Source organism: Pseudophryne corroboree, chromosome 6, assembly GCF_028390025.1.
Source record: "Pseudophryne corroboree isolate aPseCor3 chromosome 6, aPseCor3.hap2, whole genome shotgun sequence".
NCBI classification, from domain to species: Eukaryota; Metazoa; Chordata; class Amphibia; order Anura; family Myobatrachidae; genus Pseudophryne; species Pseudophryne corroboree.
Window position 1 is genome coordinate 274862655 of NC_086449.1, and position 19433 is coordinate 274882087.

At 48.5% G+C, this 19433-nt stretch overlaps 1 long non-coding RNA gene across 1 annotated transcript in view; it reads right to left on the bottom strand.

The window, feature by feature from the left end:
- The window catches only part of LOC134935185 (uncharacterized), a 62100-nt gene extending 61178 nt beyond the window's left edge, over window positions 1–922 (bottom strand). The window contains exon 1 of the long non-coding RNA XR_010179970.1: window positions 794–922. This is a non-coding gene — a long non-coding RNA (uncharacterized LOC134935185). The remainder of the gene's footprint in view (window positions 1–793) is intronic.
- Window positions 923–19433: the final 18511 nt, after the last annotated feature.

A 19433-nucleotide genomic window follows, 5' to 3' on the forward strand; every position in this document is an offset into this window, starting at 1 on the left:
TCACACACACACACACACACACACACACACACACACACACACACACACACACACACACACACACACGGGGCAGTGCCATATTACACACACACACACACACACACACACACACACACACACACACACACACACACACACACACACTGGGGGCAGTGTCATATTACACACATGCACACTGGAGGTAGTGCCATAAAACACACACACTGGGGCAGTGCCATATTACACACACACACACACACACACACACACACACACACACACACACACACACTGGGAGCAGCACCATCCTACACACACACACACACACACACACACACACACACACACACACACACACACACACGGGGCAGTGCCATCCTAAATACACACACTGGGAGTAGTGCCATCCTGAACACACACACACACACACACACACACACACACACACACACACACACACACACACACACACTGGGAGTAGTGCCATCCTGAACACACACACACACACACACACACACACACACACACACACACACACACACACACACACACTGGGGGCATTGCCATATTACACACACTGGGAGCAGTGCCATCCTACACACACAGGGGGCAATGGGTGGGCAGAACTATGTAGCCCTGTGTGTGGGGGGTATGGCTGTGGATAGAAGTAGAATGAGCAGTGTAAATGACCAGATGTAAGGAGTGGGTGGGGGCAGGTGAGTACGTAGTAGCAGGGAAGGTGAGCACCCAGTGTTATGGGAGGGAGAGAGGAGCTGGGGATTACCAAGTGGCGGGGGAGGAGGTATTCACTCACTATGTAGTAGGGGGCGTCACTGCTGCTCTCAGCTGTCCTCCTGGCTCCCCGGCGGGCTGTTGCTGTCACAGCGCTGAGCGGTTCTATGATTACTGCAGAACAGTACCACGGCCAACATTTTGCTCCCTCTATGCGGGACATGTGGTACTACACTGCCCAATCACTGCCCAAAAATGTCATCACTAGAGGCAGCATGTAATCAGCTGCTGTGTCTCCAGCTAGGCTGCTATTTCCTGTTGCTAAATGCTATGTACTGTTCTCCAGGAAAATGGTTACCTGTGCATGCATGACAGTCCGGACTCTGCAGTGAATAATCCGGGGGATTTGCGTGGTGTGTCGGGGCAGCGTGAGACTCCAATGCGATCCGGGAGTCTCCAGCAGGATGCGGGAGGGTAGGCAAGTATGGGCTGACTGGAATGTGAATCTGGGAGCTTTGATACATAACCAGGATATGGTAAACTTGAATGTGAATCTGGGAGCTTTGATACATAACCAGGATATGGTAAACTTGAGCATAGCCCCGAAGGCGTAACCAGAATGGAGGAGAATATACAATAAAAGAAGTCTTTTATTCAGCACGCAAGATGGTACAGATAGCGGCAGATGGTATTAGACTCAATGATCGGTATCACAGATAATGCAGTAACATTGGCACAGGAACCAGGTAATGCAGAAGCATATGTAACTGTAAAACTTGTTGTATATGCTAAATAGTGCTCCAGCCAATCTGCTCCTGTCATTTTTCAGACACATGACTGTTAGGAGCTGATTGGCTGGAGCACCATTTATCATGCACAACGAGTTTTATCACTCATAGATAATTGGGCCCCTAAGTACTGTCTGGATGTATCATCTATGATAGGAGTCTGTCCCTACAATGTGTATAAGTAAAATGATTACGATAGGCCGTCCTGTAGAGCCACAACCCTCATTTTCATTGCATCAGGCGCATGGGGTTCAAACAATAAACAAGACCATGACCCTTAGTGTTAGTATACTTTCCGAACAGGTGTCAGAATCCTGCGCATCGAGATGCTGCTGTTGGTATTCTGACCGCTGGTATCCCAAACACGGGGGTCCCGATACCAACTTGTTTAAACTTACTGCCACAGCCCTCACTCTCTGTAGCCCTGCACACGCTCTATTGTTTCCAGCCCCCTTCTATCTCATGCTCTGCAGCCCTGCACTGACACTCTAATGCTTCCAACCCCATTATGTTTTACTCTCTGCAGTCCTGCACTGACACTGTTGTTTACAGCCCACTTCTTCTCAGCCACCATGATATGAAACTTACCCTCCTTCTTCTGTTGCAGGCTCCTCCTCAGGCGCCGAGGCTCCTATCTCCTTCAGTGGTGCAGCGTCATGTCATGGAGCCAGATAATAAACTTTACTGTACGGCGACAATGGGCAGTGGCGGGCAGGTAGTACTGGGTCTTTTCAGAGGAAATCCTGCAAATAATAATTGATAAATAGGCCACAAAAGCTGAGATAATGATACCTATTAAATGGAAATAACATTTGAAGATGATAGTACAATTGTAGTACAAAGCATTAACTGCACAACAACACGGTGATATAGCATTCAGTACGGCTTTCAAAGATGAGCATGCATCGTTATCATGCATACACACTTGATGATATGCATTATAATATCTTTATTTTTATCATGCATATCGTCCACTGAAATCGTCTACTGTGTATGCCCCTTTAGATTTGGGTGTGGTGTGATCAAACTGAAATCTAAATTGCAATGTAAAAATAAAGCAGCCAGTACTTACCGTACACAGTAACAATATAACCCACCCATCAGTGGCGGAACTAACGAGCGGTGGGCCCAGGTGCGACAAACTGCTTTGGGCGCCCCGTCCCATCCAAGTCCACCCCCTCACCCCTGGAGAGGACCTGGTGAGGGGGACCTGCTCAGGGCCAGAGAAATGGATATCTAGCAACAGTGCCATAACTAGACATTTTAGCACTGTGTGCAAAAAACGTCATCGGAGCCCCACCCCTGCATGCAAAACAGGGGCAGTGCGCGCCGTAGCCGCGGGCAAAAATACATAGTGGCGTGGCTTCGTGGGGAAGGGGTGTGGCCACAAAATAATACCAATTCATAAAACGGTGCACAGTAGTCTCCATTATTCAAATTACGCCACACAGTAGCACCACTACACCAGGTAGAGACCCTTTTACACCTTACGGCAGACAGATTCCTCTTTTTACACATTACAACAGACAGTGTCCCCTTTTTACACATTACGGCAGACAGCGTCCCCCTTTTTACACATAACGGCAGACAGCGTGCCCTTTTTACACATAGCGGCAGACAGCATGCACTTTTTACACATAGCGGCAGACAGCGTACACTTTTTGCACATAACGGCAGACAGCGTGCCCTTGTTAAACATAGCGGCAGACAGCGTACACTTTTTACACATAACGGCAGACAGCGTGCCCTTGTTACACATTACGGCAGACAGCGTGCCCTTTTTACACATTACGGCAGGCAGATTCCCCCTTTTTACACATTGCGGCAGACAGCGTCCCCTTTTTACTAGAGATGAGCGCCGGAAATTTTTCGGGTTTTGTGTTTTGGTTTTGGGTTCGGTTCCGCGGCCGTGTTTTGGGTTCGACCGCGTTTTGGCAAAACCTCACCGAATTTTTTTTTGTCGGATTCGGGTGTGTTTTGGATTCGGGTGTTTTTTTCAAAAAACCCTAAAAAACAGCTTAAATCATAGAATTTGGGGGTCATTTTGATCCCAAAGTATTATTAACCTCAAAAACCATAATTTACACTCATTTTCAGTCTATTCTGAATACCTCACACCTCACAATATTATTTTTAGTCCTAAAATTTGCACCGAGGTCGCTGTGTGAGTAAGATAAGCGACCCTAGTGGCCGACACAAACACCGGGCCCATCTAGGAGTGGCACTGCAGTGTCACGCAGGATGTCCCTTCCAAAAAACCCTCCCCAAACAGCACATGACGCAAAGAAAAAAAGAGGCGCAATGAGGTAGCTGACTGTGTGAGTAAGATAAGCGACCCTAGTGGCCGACACAAACACCGGGCCCATCTAGGAGTGGCACTGCAGTGTCACGCAGGATGGCCCTTCCAAAAAACCCTCCCCAAACAGCACATGACGCAAAGAAAAAAAGAGGTGCAATGAGGTAGCTGACTGTGTGAGTAAGATAAGCGACCCTAGTGGCCGACACAAACACCGGGCCCATCTAGGAGTGGCACTGCAGTGTCACGCAGGATGTCCCTTCCAAAAAACCCTCCCCAAACAGCACATGACGCAAAGAAAAAAAGAGGCGCAATGAGGTAGCTGACTGTGTGAGTAAGATAAGCGACCCTAGTGGCCGACACAAACACCGGGCCCATCTAGGAGTGGCACTGCAGTGTCACGCAGGATGGCCCTTCCAAAAAACCCTCCCCAAACAGCACATGACGCAAAGAAAAATAAAAGAAAAAAGAGGTGCAAGATGGAATTGTCCTTGGGCCCTCCCACCCACCCTTATGTTGTATAAACAGGACATGCACACTTTAACCAACCCATCATTTCAGTGACAGGGTCTGCCACACGACTGTGACTGATATGACGGGTTGGTTTGGACCCCCCCAAAAAAGAAGCAATTAATCTCTCCTTGCACAAACTGGCTCTACAGAGGCAAGATGTCCACCTCATCATCATCCTCCGATATATCACCGTGTACATCCCCCTCCTCACAGATTATCAATTCGTCCCCACTGGAATCCACCATCTCAGCTCCCTGTGTACTTTGTGGAGGCAATTGCTGCTGGTCAGTGTCTCCGCGGAGGAATTGATTATAATTCATTTTAATGAACATCATCTTCTCCACATTTTCTGGATGTAACCTCGTACGCCGATTGCTGACAAGGTGAGCGGCGGCACTAAACACTCTTTCGGAGTACACACTTGTGGGAGGGAAACTTAGGTAGAATAAAGCCAGTTTGTGCAAGGGCCTCCAAATTGCCTCTTTTTCCTGCCAGTATAAGTACGGACTGTGTGACGTGCCTACTTGGATGCGGTCACTCATATAATCCTCCACCATTCTTTCAATGTTGAGAGAATCATATGCAGTGACAGTAGACGACATGTCCGTAATCGTTGTCAGGTCCTTCAGTCCGGACCAGATGTCAGCATCAGCAGTCGCTCCAGACTGCCCTGCATCACCGCCAGCGGGTGGGCTCGGAATTCTGAGCCTTTTCCTCGCACCCCCAGTTGCGGGAGAATGTGAAGGAGGAGATGTTGACAGGTCGCGTTCCGCTTGACTTGACAATTTTCTCACCAGCAGGTCTTTCAACCCCAGCAGACTTGTGTCTGCCGGAAAGAGAGATCCAAGGTAGGCTTTAAATCTAGGATCGAGCACGGTGGCCAAAATGTAGTGCTCTGATTTCAACAGATTGACCACCCGTGAATCCTTGTTAAGCGAATTAAGGGCTCCATCCACAAGTCCCACATGCCTAGCGGAATCGCTCCGTGTTAGCTCCTCCTTCAATGTCTCCAGCTTCTTCTGCAAAAGCCTGATGAGGGGAATGACCTGACTCAGGCTGGCAGTGTCTGAACTGACTTCACGTGTGGCAAGTTCAAAGGGCATCAGAACCTTGCACAACGTTGAAATCATTCTCCACTGCACTTGAGACAGGTGCATTCCACCTCCTATGTCGTGCTCAATTGTATAGGCTTGAATGGCCTTTTGCTGCTCCTCCAACCTCTGAAGCATATAGAGGGTTGAATTCCACCTCGTTACCACTTCTTGCTTCAGATGATGGCAGGGCAGGTTCAGTAGTTTTTGGTGGTGCTCCAGTCTTCTGTACGTGGTGCCTGTACGCCGAAAGTGTCCCGCAATTCTTCTGGCCACCGACAGCATCTCTTGCACGCCCCTGTCGTTTTTTAAAAAATTCTGCACCACCAAATTCAAGGTATGTGCAAAACATGGGACGTGCTGGAATTTGCCCATATTTAATGCACACACAATATTGCTGGCGTTGTCCGATGCCACAAATCCACAGGAGAGTCCAATTGGGGTAAGCCATTCCGCGATGATCTTCCTCAGTTGCCGTAAGAGGTTTTCAGCTGTGTGCGTATTCTGGAAAGCGGTGATACAAAGCGTAGCCTGCCTAGGAAAGAGTTGGCGTTTGCGAGATGCTGCTACTGGTGCCGCCGCTGCTGTTCTTGTGGCGGGAGTCCATACATCTACCCAGTGGGCTGTCACAGTCATATAGTCCTGACCCTGCCCTGCTCCACTTGTCCACATGTCCGTGGTTAAGTGGACATTGGGTACAACTGCATTTTTTAGGACACTGGTGAGTCTTTTTCTGACGTCCGTGTACATTCTCGGTATCGCCTGCCTAGAGAAGTGGAACCTAGATGGTATTTGGTAACGGGGGCACACTGCCTCAATAAATTGTCTAGTTCCCTGTGAACTAACGGCGGATACCGGACGCACGTCTAACACCAACATAGTTGTCAAGGCCTCAGTTATCCGCTTTGCAGCAGGATGACTGCTGTGATATTTCATCTTCCTCGCAAAGGACTGTTGGACAGTCAATTGCTTACTGGAAGTAGTACAAGTGGGCTTACGACTTCCCCTCTGGGATGACCATCGACTCCCAGCAGCAACAACAGCAGCGCCAGCAGCAGTAGGCGTTACACGCAAGGATGCATCGGAGGAATCCCAGGCAGGAGAGGACTCGTCAGAATTGCCAGTGACATGGCCTGCAGGACTATTGGCATTCCTGGGGAAGGAGGAAATTGACACTGAGGGAGTTGGTGGGGTGGTTTGCGTGAGCTTGGTTACAAGAGGAAGGGATTTACTGGTCAGTGGACTGCTTCCGCTGTCGGCCAAAGTTTTTGAACTTGTCACTGACTTATTATGAATGCGCTGCAGGTGACGTATAAGGGAGGATGTTCCGAGGTGGTTAACGTCCTTACCCCTACTTATTACAGCTTGACAAAGGGAACACACGGCTTGACAAATGTTGTCCGCATTTCTGGTGAAATACTTCCACACCGAAGAGCTGATTTTTTTGGTATTTTCACCAGGCATGTCAACGGCCATATTCCTCCCACGGACAACAGGTGTCTCCCCGGGTGCCTGACTTAAACAAACCACCTCACCAGCAGAATCCTCCTGGTCAATTTCCTCCCCAGCGCCAGCAACACCCATATCCTCCTCATCCTGGTGTACTTCAACACTGACATCTTCAATCTGACTATCAGGAACTGGACTGCGGGTGCTCCTTCCAGCACTTGCAGGGGGCGTGCAAATGGTGGAAGGCGCATGCTCTTCACGTCCAGTGTTGGGAAGGTCAGGCATCGCAACCGACACAATTGGACTCTCCTTGTGGATTTGGGATTTCGAAGAACGCACAGTTCTTTGCGGTGCTACTGCTTTTGCCAGCTTGAGTCTTTTCATTTTTCTAGCGAGAGGCTGAGTGCCTCCATCCTCATGTGAAGCTGAACCACTAGCCATGAACATAGGCCAGGGCCTCAGCCGTTCCTTGCCACTCCGTGTGGTAAATGGCATATTGGCAAGTTTACGCTTCTCCTCCGACAATTTTATTTTAGGTTTTGGAGTCCTTTTTTTACTGATATTTGGTGTTTTGGATTTGACATGCTCTGTACTATGCCATTGGGCATCGGCCTTGGCAGACGACGTTGCTGGCATTTCATCGTCTCGGCCATGACTAGTGGCAGCAGCTTCAGCACGAGGTGGAAGTGGATCTTGATCTTTCCCTAATTTTGGAACCTCAACATTTTTGTTCTCCATATTTTAATAGGCACAACTAAAAGGCACCTCAGGTAAACAATGGAGATGGATGGATACTAGTATACAATTATGGATGGACTGCCGAGTGCCGACACAGAGGTAGCTACAGCCGTGGACTACCGTACTGTACTGTGTCTGCTGCTAATATAGACTGGATGATAATGAGATGTAGTATGTATAAAGAAGAAAGAAAAAAAAAACCACGGGTAGGTGGTATACAATTATGGACGGACTGCCGAGTGCCGACACAGAGGTAGCTACAGCTGTGGACTACCGTACTGTGTCTGCTGCTAATATAGACTGGTTGATAAAGAGATGTAGTATGTATGTATAAAGAAGAAAGAAAAAAAAACCACGGGTAGGTGGTATACAATTATGGATGGACTGCCGAGTGCCGACACAGAGGTAGCTACAGCCGTGGACTACCGTACTGTACTGTGTCTGCTGCTAATATAGACTGGTTGATAAAGAGATGTAGTATGTATGTATAAAGAAGAAAGAAAAAAAAACCACGGGTAGGTGGTATACAATTATGGATGGACTGCCGAGTGCCGACACAGAGGTAGCTACAGCCGTGGACTACCGTACTGTGTCTGCTGCTAATATAGACTGGTTGATAAAGAGATGTAGTATGTATGTATAAAGAAGAAAGAAAAAAAAAACACGGGTAGGTGGTATACAATTATGGATGGACTGCCGAGTGCCGACACAGAGGTAGCTACAGCCGTGGACTACCGTACTGTACTGTGTCTGCTGCTAATATAGACTGGATGATAATGAGATGTAGTATGTATAAAGAAGAAAGAAAAAAAAACCATGGGTAGGTGGTATACAATTATGGATGGACTGCCGAGTGCCGACACAGAGGTAGCTACAGCCGTGGACTACCGTACTGTGTCTGCTGCTAATATAGACTGGTTGATAATGAGATGTAGTATGTATAAAGAAGAAAGAAAAAAAAACCCACGGGTAGGTGGTATACAATTATGGACGGACTGCCGAGTGCCGACACAGAGGTAGCTACAGCCGTGGACTACCGTACTGTACTGTGTCTGCTGCTAATATAGACTGGATGATAATGAGATGTAGTATGTATAAAGAAGAAAGAAAAAAAAAACCACGGGTAGGTGGTATACAATTATGGATGGACTGCCGAGTGCCGACACAGAGGTAGCTACAGCCGTGAACTACCGTACTGTGTCTGCTGCGACTGGATGATAAATAATGATATAAAAAATATATATATATCACTACTGCAGCCGGACAGGTATATATTATATAATGACGGACCTGCTGGACACTGTCTGTCAGCAGAATGAGTTTTTTATTTTATAGAATAAAAAAACACCACACAAGTCACACGACGTGTGTTTAACTTTTACAGGCAGACATTCACAATACAATATAGTATACTATATACTGGTGGTCAGGTCACTGGTCAGTCACACTGGCAGTGGCACTCCTGCAGAAAAAAAGTGTGCACTGTTTAATTTTAATATGTACTCCTGGCTCCTGCTATAACCTAACTGCTCCCCAGTCTCCCCCACAATTAAGCTGTGTGAGCACAGTCAGATATTATATACATAGATGATGCAGCAGCACACTGGGCTGAGCACAGATATGGTATGTGACTGAGTCACTGTGTATCGTTTTTTCAGGCAGAGAACGGATTATATTAAATAATATAAAACTGCACTGGTGGTCACTGGTCAGTCACTAGTATAACTAACTAATACTATCAGCAAAATTCTGCACTCTCTGTCTGAGTACTCCTCCTAAGCTCCAGTAAATGAAGTGTCACTGTCTCACTCTGTCACTAGTATAACTAACTAATACTATCAGCAAAATTCTGCACTCTCTGTCTGAGTACTCCTCCTAAGCTCCAGTAAATGAAGTGTCACTGTCTCACTCTCACTCTCCTATCTATTTCTTCTCTAAACGGAGAGGACGCCAGCCACGTCCTCTCACTATCAATCTCAATGCACGTGTAAAATGGCGGCGACGCGCGGCTCCTTATATAGAATCCGAGTCTCGCGATAGAATCCGAGCCTCGCGAGAATCCGACAGCGTCATGATGACGTTCGGGCGCGCTCGGGTTAACCGAGCAAGGCGGGAAGATCCGAGTCGCTCGGATCCGTGTAAAAAAAGCTGAAGTTCGGGCGGGTTCGGATTCCGAGGAACCGAACCCGCTCATCTCTACTTTTTACACATAACAGCAGACAGCGTGCCCTTGTTACACATAGCGGCAGACAGCGTACACTTTTTACACATAACGGCAGACAGCGTGCCCTTGTTAAACATAGCCCTTGTTAAACATAGCGGCAGACAGCGTACACTTTTTACACATAACGGCAGACAGCGTGCCCTTTTTACACATAACGGCAGACAGCGTCCCCTTTTTACACATTACGGCAGACAGTGTGCCCTTGTTACACATCACGGCAGACAGATTCCCCCTTTCTCTGACGTCCTAGTGGATGCTGGGGACTCCGTCAGGACCATGGGGATTAGCGGCTCCGCAGGAGACAGGGCACAAAAATAAAGCTTTAGGATCAGGTGGTGTGCACTGGCTCCTCCCCCTATGACCCTCCTCCAAGCCTCAGTTAGGTTTTTGTGCCCGTCCGAGCAGGGTGCAATCTAGGTGGCTCTCCTAAAGAGCTGCTTAGAAAAAGTTTTTAGGTTTTTTATTTTACAGTGAGTCCTGCTGGCAACAGGCTCACTGCAACGAGGGACTTAGGGGAGAAGAAGTGAACTCACCTGCGTGCAGGATGGATTGGCTTCTTAGGCTACTGGACACCATTAGCTCCAGAGGGATCGAACACAGGCCCAGCCATGGAGTCCGGTCCCGGAGCCGCGCCGCCGACCCCCTTGCAGATGCCGAAAAGTGAAGAGGTCCAGAAACCGGCGGCAGAAGACTTTTCAGTCTTCATGAGGTAGCGCACAGCACTGCAGCTGTGCGCCATTGTTGTCACACACTTCACACCAGCGGTCACGGAGGATGCAGGGCGCTGCAGGGGGCGCCCTGGGCAGCAATGAGAATACCTTGTTCTGGCTAAAAAATACATCACATATAGCCCCTGGGGCTATATGGATGTATTTAACCCCTGCCAGGTCTCAGAAAAACGGGAGAAGAAGCCCGCCGAAAAGGGGGCGGGGCCTATTCTCCTCAGCACACAGCGCCATTTTCCCTCACAGAAATGCTGGTGGGAAGGCTCCCAGGCTCTCCCCTGCACTGCACTACAGAAACAGGGTTAAAACAGAGAGGGGGGGCACTTATTTGGCTATATGATTATATATATTAAGATGCTATAAGGGAAAAACACTTATATAAAGGTTGTCCCTGTATAATTATAGCGTTTTGGTGTGTGCTGGCAAACTCTCCCTCTGTCTCTCCAAAGGGCTAGTGGGGTCCTGTCCTCTATCAGAGCATTCCCTGTGTGTGTGCTGTGTGTCGGTACGTGTGTGTCGACATGTATGAGGACGATGTTGGTGAGGAGGCGGAGCAATTGCCTGTAATGGTGATGTCACTCTCTAGGGAGTCGACACCGGAATGGATGGCTTATTTAAGGAATTACGTGATAATGTCAACACGCTGCAAGGTCGGTTGATGACATGAGACGGCCGGCAAACCAATTAGTACCTGTCCAGGCGTCTCAAACACCGTCAGGGGCGTTAAAACGTCCTTTTACCTCAGTCGGTCGACACAGACACAGACACGGACACTGACTCCAGTGTCGAAGGTGAAGAAACAAACGTATTTTCCTTTAGGGCCACACGTTACTTGTTAAGGGCAATGAAGGAGGTGTTACATATTTCTGATACTACAAGTACCACAAAAAAGGGTATTATGTGGGTGTGAAAAAACTACATGTAGTTTTTCCTGAATCAGATAAATTAAATGAAGTGTGTGATGATGCGTGGGTTTCCCCCGATAGAAAATTATTGGCGGTATACCCTTTCCCGCCAGAAGTTAGGGCGCGTTGGGAAACACCCCTTAGGGTGGATAAGGCGCTCACACGCTTATCAAAACAAGTGGCGGTACCGTCTCCAGATAGGGCCGCCCTCAAGGAGCCAGCTGATAGGAGGCTGGAAAATATCCTAAAAAGTATATACACACATACTGGTGTTATACTGCGACCAGCGATCGCCTCAGCCTGGATGTGCAGCGCTGGGGTGGCTTGGTCGGATTCCCTGACTGAAAATATTGATACCCTTGACAGGGACAGTATTTTATTGACTATAGAGCATTTAAAGGATGCATTTCTATATATGCGAGATGCACAGAGGGATATTTGCACTCTGGCATCAAGAGTAAGTGCGATGTCCATATCTGCCAGAAGTTGTTTATGGACACGACAGTGGTCAGGTGATGCAGATTCCAAACGGCACATGGAAGTATTGCCGTATAAAGGAGAAAAAGACAACGTCTTTTCAGCCTCAGTCCTTTCGTCCCCATAAGGGCAAGCGGGCAAAAGGCCAGTCATATCTGCCATGGGATAGAGGAAAGGGAAGAAGACTGCAGCAGGCAGCCCATTCCCAGGAACAGAAGCCCTCCACCGCTTCTGCCAAGTCCTCAGCATGACGCTGGGGCCGTACAAGTGGACTCAGGTGCGGTGGGGGGGTCGTCTCAAGAGTTTCAGCACACAGTGGGCTCACTCGCAAGTGGACCCCTGGATCCTACAAGTAGTATCCCAGGGGTACAGATTGGAAATTCGAGACGTCTCCCCCTCGCAGGTTCCTGAAGTCTGCTTTACCAAAGTCTCCCTCCGACAGGGAGGCAGTAGTGAAAACAATTCACAAGCTGTATTCCCAGCAGGTGATAATCAAAGTACCCCTCCTACAACAAGGAAAGGGGTATTATTCCACACTATATTGTGGTACTGAAGCCAGACGGCTCGGTGAGACCTATTCTAAATCTGAAATATTTGAACACTTACATACAAAGGTTCAAATCAAGATGGAGTCACTCAGAGCAGTGATAGCGAACCAGGAAGAAGGGGACTATATGGTGTCCCGGGACATCAGGGATGCTTACCTCCATGTCCCAATTTGCCCTTCTCACCAAGGGTACCTCAGGTTCGTGGTACAGAACTGTCACTATCAGTTTCAGACGCTGCCGGTTGGATTGTCCACGGCACCCCGGGTCCTTACCAAGGTAATGGCCGAAATGATGATTCTTCTTCAAAGAAAATGGACGATCTCCTGATAAGGGCAAGGTCCAGAGAACAGTTGGAGGTCGGAGTAGCACTATCTCAAGTAGTTCTACGACAGCACGGGTGGATTCTAAATATTCCAAAACCGCAGCTGTTTCCGACGACACGTCTGCTGTTCCTAGGGATGATTCTGGACACAGTCCAGAAAAAGGTGTTTCTCCCGGAGAAGAAAGCCGGGGAGTTATCCGAGCTAGTCAGGAACCTCCTAAAACCAGGAAAAGTGTCAGTGCATCATTGCACAAGGGTCCTGGGAAAAATGGTGGCTTCTTACGAAGCGATTCCATTCGGCAGATTTCACGCAAGAACTTTTCAGTGGGATCTGCTGGAAAAATGGTCCGGATCGCATCTTCAGATGCATCAGCGGATAACCCTGTCTCCAAGGACAAGGGTGTTTCTTCTGCGGTGGCTGCAGAGTGCTCATCTACTAAAGGGCCGCAGATTCGGCATTCAGGACTGGGTCCTGGTGACCACGGATGCCAGCCTGAGAGGCTGGGGAGCAGTCACACAGGGAAAAAATTTCCAGGGAGTGTGATCAAGTCTGGATACTTCTCTCCACATAAATATACTGGAGCTAAGGGCAATTTACAATGTTCTAAGCTTAGCAAGACCTCTGCTTCAAGGTCAGCCGGTATTGATCCAGTGGGACAACATCACGGCAGTCGCCCACGTAAACAGACAGGGCGGCACAAGAAGCAGGAGGGCAATGGCAGAAACTGCAAGGATTCTTCGCTGGGCGAAAAATCATGTGATAGCACTGTCAGCAGTGTTCATTCCGGGAGTGGACAACTGGGAAGCAGACTTCCTCAGCAGGCACGACCTCCACCCGGGAGAGTGGGGACTTCATCGGGAAGTATTCCACATGATTGTGAACCATTGGGAAAGACCAAAGGTGGACATGATGGCGTCCCGCCTGAACAAAAAACTGGACAGGTATTGCGCCAGGTCAAGAGACCCTCAAGCAATAGCTGTGGACGTTCTGGTAACACCGTGGGTGTACCAGTCGGTGTATGTGTTCCCTCCTCTGCTTCTCATACCCAAGGTACTGAGAATTATAAGACGTAGAGGAGTAAGAACTATACTCGTGGCTCCGGATTGGCCAAGAAGGACGTGGCACCCGGAACTTCAAGAAATGCTCACAGAGGACTCATGGCCTCTGCCGCTAAGAAGGGACTTGCTTCAGCAAGTACCAGGTCTGTTCCAAGACTTACCGCGGCTGCGTTTGACGGCATGGCGGTGGAACGCCGGATCCTAAGGGAAAAAGGCATTCCGGAAGAGGTCATTCCTACCCTGGTCAAAGCCAGGAAGGAGGTGACCGCACAACATTATCACCACATGTGGCGAAAATATGTTGCGTGGTGTGAGGCCAGGAAGGCCCCACGAAGAAATTTCAACTCGGTCGATTCCTGCATTTCCTGCAAACAGGAGTGTCTATGGGCCTCAAATTGGGGTCCATTAAGGTTCAAATTTCGGCCCTGTCAATTTTCTTCCAGAAAGAATTGGCTTCAGTTCCTTGACAAGTCTAGAAGTTTGTCAAGGGAGTATTGCATATACAACCCCCTTTTTGTGCCTCCAGTGGCACTGTGGGATCTCAACGTAGTTCTGGGATTCCTCAAATCACATTTTAAACCGCTCAAATCTGTGGATTTGAAATATCTCACATGAAAAGTGACCATGCTGTTGGCCCTGGCCTCGGCCAGGCGAGTGTCAGAATTGGCGACTTTGTCTCACAAAAGCCATATCTGATTGTCCATTCGGACAGGGCAGAGCTGCGGACTCGTCCCCAGTTTCTTCCTAAGGTAGTGTCAGCGTTTCACCTGAACCAGCTTATTGTGGTACCTGCGGCTACTAGGGACTTGGAGGACTCCAAGTTGCTAGATGTTGTCAGGGCCCTGAAAATATAGGTTTCCAGGACGGCTGGAGTCAGGAAAACTGACTTGCTGTTATCCTGTATGCACCCAACAAACTGGGTGCTCTTGCTTCTAAGCAGACGATTGCTCGTTGGATTTGTAGCACATTTCAACTTGCACATTCTGTGGCAGGCCTGCCACAGCCTAAATCTGTCAAGGCCCATTCCACAAGGAAGGTGGGCTCATCCTGGGCGGCTGCCCGAGGGGTCTCGGCATTACAACTCTGCCGAGCAGCTACGTGGTCGGGGGAGAACACGTTTGTAAAATTCTACAAATTTGATACCCTGGCTAAAGAGGACCTGGAGTTCTCTCATTCGGTGCTGCAGAGTCATCCGCACTCTCCCGCCCGTTTGGGAGCTTTGGTATAATCCCCATGGTCCTGACGGAGTCCCCAGCATCCACTAGGACGTCAGAGAAAATAAGATTTTACTTACCGATAAATCTATTTCTCGTAGTCCGTAGTGGATGCTGGGCGCCCATCCCAAGTGCGGATTGTCTGCAATACTTGTACATAGTTATTGTTACAAAAAAATCGGGTTGTTATTGTTGTGAGCCGTCTGTTCAGAGGCTCCTACGTTTGTCATACTGTTAACTGGGTTCAGATCACAAGTTGTACGGTGTGATTGGTGTGGCTGGTATGAGTCTTACCCGGGATTCAAAATCCTTCCTTATTGTGTACGCTCGTCCGGGCACAGTATCCTAACTGAGGCTTGGAGGAGGGTCATAGGGGGAGGAGCCAGTGAACACCACCTGATCCTAAAGCTTTATTTTTGTGCCCTGTCTCCTGCGGAGCCGCTAATCCCCATGGTCCTGACGGAGTCCCCAGCATCCACTACGGACTACGAGAAATAGATTTATCGGTAAGTAAAATCTTATTTTTTACACATTGCGTCAGGCAGATTCCCCCTTTTTACACATTGCGTCAGGCAGATTCCCCCTTTTTACACATTACGTCAGGCAGATTCCCCCTTTTTACACATTGCGGCAGGCAGATTCCCCCTTTTTACACATTGCGGCAGGCAGATTCCCCCTTTTTACACATTCCGGCAAGCAGATTCCCCCTTTTTACACATTGCGGCAAGCAGATTCCCCCTTTTTACACATTGCGGCAGGCAGTCCCCCATTTTTACACATTGCGGCAGGCAGTCCCCCTTTTTGTACATGGAAAGAAAGAAAGACAGAAAGAAAGAAAGAAAGAAAGAAAGAAAGAAAGAAAGAAAGAAAGAAAGAAAGAAAGAAAGAAAGAAAGAAAGAAAGAAAGAAAGAAAGAAAGAAGAATTATACTTACCCTCTCCGCTGGCTCAGGCTCCTCGGTGCAGCTTCTGGTCACGATTCCCAGGCAGGAGAGAAGGAGGAGGAGGGAGGTGGAGGAGGGAGCCGCAGCAGCGCTGTGTTATTCGTGGAGGCGCTGCTGCTGCTGTCCCTCTGCTTCACTATAGGCTGTTCTCGGAAGACAGCCTATAGTGAAGCAGAGGGACAGCAGCAGCAGCGCCTCAACCAGCAGTAAAGCGCTGCTGTGGCTCCCTCCTCCACCTCCCTCCTCCTCCTTCTCCCCCGTACCGCTGCGCTCCTCTCCTCTCTGTCCGGGCGGCTGTGTGCTGCGGGCAGCGGTTGCCCGCAGCACACAGCGGCATGTAATGAGTCAGTTTGACTCATTACATGCTTTGGGCACTGGTTGCACTGGTGGTAGTTCCGCCTCTGCCACCCATATCTAACTCTCTCTGCACATTACATCTGCCCCACCTGCAGTTCAACATGCCGTTGTCCAATTGCTAACTTTTTTGGTCTTTAAGTTAGAGATGAGCGGGTTCGATTCTCAAATCCAGAACGAGGCAAAACGTCATCATCCCACTGTCGGATTCTTGCGGGGTTTGGATTCCATGTGAGGACCCACGCGTCGCCGCCATTTTCACTCCGGCATTGGAGAGTGTAGAGAGAGGACGTGTCTCCGTTCTCTCAGTGTCCTCAGTGTCCATGTCTTGTGCTGCATCTGTCCAGTCACAGTGGTTGTGTCCTCTGCTGCCATATGTCCAGTGCTGTCCAGTGGTGCTGTGTTGTGCTGCATCAGTTCAGTGGTGATGTGTTGTGCTGTGTGTTGTGGTGTGTAATCCTGCCGTATAATTACAGTAATCCTGCCGTCTAATTACAGTGGTACTGGTGTATAATTCCAGTAATCCTGACGTATAATTCCAGTAATCCTGACGTTTAATTACAGTAATCCTGACATATAATTCCAGTAATCTTGCCGTATAATTACAGTAATCCTGCCATATAATTCCAGTGATCCTGCCATATAATTCCAGTGATCCTGCCGTATAATTCCAGTAATCTTGCAGTATAATTCCAGTAATCCTGCCGTATAATTACAGTGGTACTGGCATATAATTCCAGTGATCCTGCCGTATAATTACAGTAATCCTACCGTATAATTCCATATAAATCCATATAATTCTGTGTAAATCCAGTCCAGTGGTGCCATATAAATTCAGTGGTTCTGTATATTAATTACTCCAAATAAAGGGGTTATTAATATTTAATCCAAATAAATTTTACTGGGTTTGCCCTGTGAGGTGTAGGGATACGCTCTCCTGTGCCGCATATTGGCCCTCATTCCGAGTCGTTCGCTCGGTAATTTTCTTCGCATCGCAGTGAAATTCCGCTTAGTACGCATGCGCAATATTCGCACTGCGACTGCGCCAAGTAATTTTACAATGAAGATAGTATTTTTACTCACGGCTTTTTCTTCGCTCTGGCGAACGTAGTGTGATTGACAGGAAATGGGTGTTACTGGGCGGAAACACGGCGTTTTCGGGGCGTGTGGATAAAAACGCTACCGTTTCCGGAAAAAACGCAGGAGTGGCCGGAGAAACGGGGGAGTGTCTGGGCGAACGCTGGGTGTGTTTATGACGTCAAACCAGGAACGACAAGCACTGAACTGAACGCAGATGCCGAGTAAGTCTGAAGCTACTCTGAAACTGCTAAGTAGTTTGTAATCGCAATATTGCGAATACATCGGTCGCAATTTTAAGAAGCTAAGATACACTCCCAGTAGGCGTAGGCTTAGCGTGAGCAACTCTGCTAAATTCGCCTTGCGAGCGATCAACTCGGAATGAGGGCAATTGTGTTATATAACTCCAGAAAAATAATGGAAAACAAAAATTTGTAGGATAAAATATGGAAAGATCAAGAACCACTTCCTCCTAGTGCTGAAGCTGCTGCCACTAGCCATGACATAGATGATGAAATGCAATCAACATCCCCTGCCAAGGCCGTTGCCCAATGTGATAGTAGAGGGCGTGTAAAATCCAAAAAGCCAAAATTCAGTAAAAAGAACCAAAAAAAGAAATTTAAATCGTCTGAGGAGAAACGTAAACTTGCCAATATGCCATTTACGACACAGAGTGGCAAGGAACGGCTGAGGCCCTGGCCTATGTTCATGGCTAGTGGTTCAGCTTCACATGACGATGGAAGCCCTCATCCTCCCGCTAGAAAAATTAAAAGAGTTAAGCTGGAAAGAGCACAGAAAAGAACTGTGCGCTCTGAGATGGTATCACAAATCCCCAAGGAGAGTCCAAGTGTGTCGGCGGTTGCGATGCCTGACCTTCCCAACACTGGACGGGAAGAGGTGGCTCCTTTCACCATTTGCACGCCCCCTGCAAGTGCGGGAAGGAGCATCCACAGTCCAGTTCCTGATATTCAAATTGAAGATGTCACTGTTGAAGTACACCATGATGAGGATATGGGTGTTGCTGGCGCTGAGGAGGAAGTTGACGATGAGGATTCTGATGGTGATGTGGTTTGTATAAGTCAGGCGCCGGGGGAGACACCTGTTGTCCTTGGGGTGAAGAAGCCCATTGTGATGTCTGGGCAAACTACCAAAAAAGCCACCTCTTCGGTGTGGAATTATTTCTCCACAAATCCGGACAACAGGTGTCAAGCCATCTGTTGCCTCTGTCAATCTGTAATAAGTAGGAGTAAGGATGTTAACCACCTAGAAACATCCTCCCTTATACGTCACCTGCTGCGCATTCATCAGAAGTCACTGTCAAGTTCAGAAACTGGTAAGAGCGTAAGCAGTCCACTGACACCTAAATCCCTTCTTCCTCCTGTACCCAAGCTCCTGTAAGCCACACCACCAACTCCGTCAACGTTAACGTCCTCCTCAGTCAGGAATGTCCATAGTCCGGCAGGCCATGTCACTGTCAAGACTGAGGAGTCCTCTCCTAACCGGGATTCCTCCATAGGATCCTTGTGTGTTACGCCTGCTGTTGCTGCTGGGAGTCGATCATCATCCCAGAGGGGAAGTCGGAAGACCACTTGTACTACTTCCAGTAAGCAATTGACTGTTCAACAGTCCTTTGTGAGGAAGATGAAATAGGACAGCAGTCATCCTTTTGCAAAGCGGATAACTGAGGCCTTGATAGCTATGTTGGTGTTATAGGTGCTTCCGGTATCCACCATTAGTTCAGAGTCACTTAAAGATTTGATTGAGATAGTGTGTCCCCAGCAGTGGCGTGCGGTGAGGTCAGTGGCTGGTGAGGCACTGCAGCCACAATGTCCGCTGAATCCCGCCGATGACCCCTACTGCAGCCAAGCTGATGCCTTCTACCGCCCCCAAGCCAATGCCTGCTACTGCCATCGCCCCTGATGCCTGCTACTGCTAAATGCTGCCACCACCGCTAATGGCCTACAAAATTGCCGCCATCAATTGCCCTTGCCACCATTTC